Genomic DNA, 3,853 nt, shown 5'->3' with positions numbered 1-3,853 from the left:
AGGAAATGTTACTTTCATGACCTTGGGTAGGCAAAGATTTCTCAATGGAAAAGGTTGATGAATTGGACTTTATTAAAATTGAGATTGTTACTGCCCAAGGTGGAGGTCGTCTGCCTGCCACAAGACACGCCAATAGTCAAGAGGCAAGATGGTAGGAGAGAAAGGGTTTTCTTACAGCTGGCTAGCAAGGGGGGAGATGGCCAACTAATGTTGGAAAGAACCATCTTAGAGAACAAAGACTACAGGCCAGTTATATAGGGGGCTGGTCTCCGGGTTGGGGAGGCATCTGGTCTTAGTTCCAGATAATCTGTTGTTTTACTGCGATGCATCAGACCGCAGCAATGCCCTATACCCAGATCTTTCAGTTGTCATTGAGGACGGCTATCAGCATAGACCCTGCCCAGGGGGGCATCACATTCTTAAGGAACTCAAAAGAACAAAGCTATCAGTTTAGCGCAGCTGGGAGGGGCCATAAAATCTACAGAGCATGTCTATCTCCTGGAGGGTGCATATCCAGCTGGCTTAATTAATCAGAGGCCATTCAAAGTTACAATATGATTTCTTTTCTACAATATGGCTTCCTTTATGTCAACCTTATGCTGAGCTGGTATCAAGATGTATATATGTTCCTACATGCAGATCTAGTTTGTTCCTTTTGAGATGTTTGAATATAACACAATTTAGTTATTCACTCCCTTATTGCTGAATAGTTGTGATTTGCAGCTTTCGGCTAATGCAAACAATGCTGCAACCCCCCCTTAAAGTCTCCTTATATATGTTTCTTTAGATATAAATCTACAAGATATAAACCTGCAAGAGTTTCTCTAGATATAAACCTACATGTGGAATTGCTGCCTTTGGGAGTACAGGTATATACATTTTTTAGTTTTATCTAGATCCTGCCACATTGTTCTCTAAAGTAGCAGTTTTAGTTTATACGCCCACCAGTTTGTCTGAAGGTTCCCATTTCCCTGTTTTTCTTGGAAATGCTTGATATTTCAGCCAATGTGATGGATGACACATGCTGTTCAATTGTTTTAATTTGAATTTCATTGATCATTGCAGAGCTTGAATACTTTTTTCAATGTTTATCTGCAGTTCAGATATCTTCTTCTGTAGATGGCATTTTCCTGACCTCTGCCCGGTTTTCTATTGGGCTAGGTTTTTCTGGTTGCTGTTATTAGAGGCATATAGTGCACGGGTAAGATTTCAGGCTCTGAAGTCATGTTGCCTAAGTTTATCCTTATCATCTGGTACTTAATAGCTGTGTGACTTTGGGAAAATTTTTAAACTCTTTCTATGACTGTTTTATCATCTGACAATGAAGATAATAACGAAACCTACCTCATAGGGCTTGAATGAGATAATAAGCATGTTATGGACTGAATATTTACGTCCCCTTCAAATTCATATGTTGAAACTGCCACCCAATGTGATGGAAGTAGTAGGTGGGGCCTTTAGGAAGCAATTAGGATTAGATGAGGTCATAAGAGTAGAGCCCTCATGAATGGAATTAGTTCCCTTATAAGAATCTCAAGAGAATTTGCTCCCTTTTTGCTTGCCAAGTGAGGATACAACGAGAAGTTGGCAGTCTGCGACCCAGAAGAGGACTCTCACTAGAACTCAGCTATGCTGGCACTCTGATCTTGGACTTCTAGCCTACAGAACTGTGAGAAATAAATTTCTGTTGTATGCATGCCACCCAATCTATGGTACTTTGTATAGCAGCCTGAACTAAGACAATGCATAAAGAGCTTAAATCAGTGCCCACAGTGAGTGTTTGCTAGTGCTATTAGCTATTATTTTTCTGTATACAGACTTAAGATTTTTTGACTTTAAGATGGTGTAAGAGTGGTATGCATTCAGTAGAAACGGTACTTTGAATTTTGAAATTTGATCATTTCCCAAGTTAGCATTGTACATACAATACTCCCGTGATGCTGGGCAGTGGCCTGGAGCCACTGTTCCCAGTCAGACATTCAATCACAACCGATACACTGACAACCATTCTGCACCCATACAACTATTCTGTTTTTCACTTCCAGTACAGTATTCAAAAACTTAGATAAGATATTCAACACTTCATTTTAAAATAGGCTTTGAGTTAGATGATTTTACCCAGCTTTAGGCTAAACTAAGCGTTCTGAGCAAGTTTAAGATAGGCCAGGCTAAGCTATGATGTTCGGTAGGTTAGGTGTATTAAATGCATTTTTGACTTACATTATTTTCAACTTAACAATGGGTTTCTCAGGACGTAACCCTATCACAAGCCAAGGAAGATCTGTACTAATCATCTGTCATAATATCTTTTTGTGAATAGCATACCTTACTTTTTTAAACAGCTTTATTGAGATATTGATATACATAATTTTCATTCTATAAAATTCACCCACTTTAAGTATATGATTCAATGGTTTTTTGCATATTTACAGAGTTGTGTAACCTCATTACAGCCTAATTTTAAAACAGTTCCATCACTCCCAAAAGAAACCCCAAACCCTTTAGCCATCACCACCTCTCCACAGTGCCTGCCTGGCACACTATGTTCTTGCTGTTTCCGGACATTTCAGATAAATGGAATCAATATGTGTTTGTAGCTTCTGGCTTCTTTCACAAGCATAATGCTTTTGTCCATTTTGTAGCATGGATCGGCACTGCAGTCCTTTCTACTGATGAGTAGTATTGCACAGATCTAATAGGTTGAATTGTAGCCTCCAAAAGGTATGTCCACATCCTAATCCCTGGGACCTGTGAATGTGACCTTATTTGGAAAAAGGGTCTTTGCATATGTAATAAGTTAAGGATCTTGACATGAAGAGGTCATCTTGGATTATCTGTGGGAGGGCCCTAAATCAAGAGAAGCGGCCTTAGAAGAGATACTTAGGAAAGATCTGACAGAGAGAAGGCAATGAGAAGATGGAAGCAGAGATCTGGAGTAATGTGGCACAAGCCAAAGAATGCCAAGGAATGGCAACAGCCACGAGAAGTTGTAAGAGACAAGGACTGGATTCTCTCCTGGAGCCTCTGGAGGGAGTGTGGCCCTGCTGAAACTTCTACAACTATAGGAGAATAAATTTCTGTTGTTTTAAACCACCAAATTTGTGGTAATTTGTTACAGCAGCCATGTGAAACTAATACAATGGATATACTATATTTTGTTTTATCCATTTTCCAGTTAAACGATGCTTGGGTTGTTTCCACTTTTTGGCTTTTGCCAATGATGCGGCTATAAACATTCATGCACAAATCTTTTTTTTTTTTTTTTTTAAAGATTGGCACCTGGGCTAACATCTGTTGCCAATCTTTTTTTTTTCCTCTGCTTTTATCTCCCCAAACCCCCCCTGTACACAGTTGTATATCCTAGTTGCATGTCCTCCTAGTTGTGGGATGTGGGACGCCGCCTCAATGCAGCCTGACGAGCAAGCAGTGCCATGTCCGCGCCCAGGATCCGAACCCTGGGCCGCCGCAGCGGAGCACACGAACTTAACCACTCGGCCACAGAGCCGGCCCCTCATGCACAAATCTCTGTGGAGACATGTTTTCATTTCTCTGGATAGACACCTAGAAGGGGACTGCTGAGTCATCTGGTAAGTCTATGTTTAACATTTTCAGAAACTACCATACTGTTTTCCAAAGTGGCTGTGCCATTTTACAGGTCTGCAGGTTCTAATTTCTCCACATCCTCACCAACACTTACTGTCTTTTTTTTTTTTTAATTATAGTCACTTTACTGGGTGTGAAGCAGCATCTCACGCAGTTTTGATTCGCCTTTTGTTTAATGACTAATGATGTTGAGTATCTGTTCATGCGACTATTGGCCATTTGTTTATCCTCTTTGAAGAACTGTATATTC

The sequence above is a fragment of the Equus quagga genome, chromosome 16 (assembly GCF_021613505.1).
Source record: "Equus quagga isolate Etosha38 chromosome 16, UCLA_HA_Equagga_1.0, whole genome shotgun sequence".
NCBI classification, from domain to species: Eukaryota; Metazoa; Chordata; class Mammalia; order Perissodactyla; family Equidae; genus Equus; species Equus quagga.
This window is presented reverse-complemented; position numbering follows the sequence as displayed.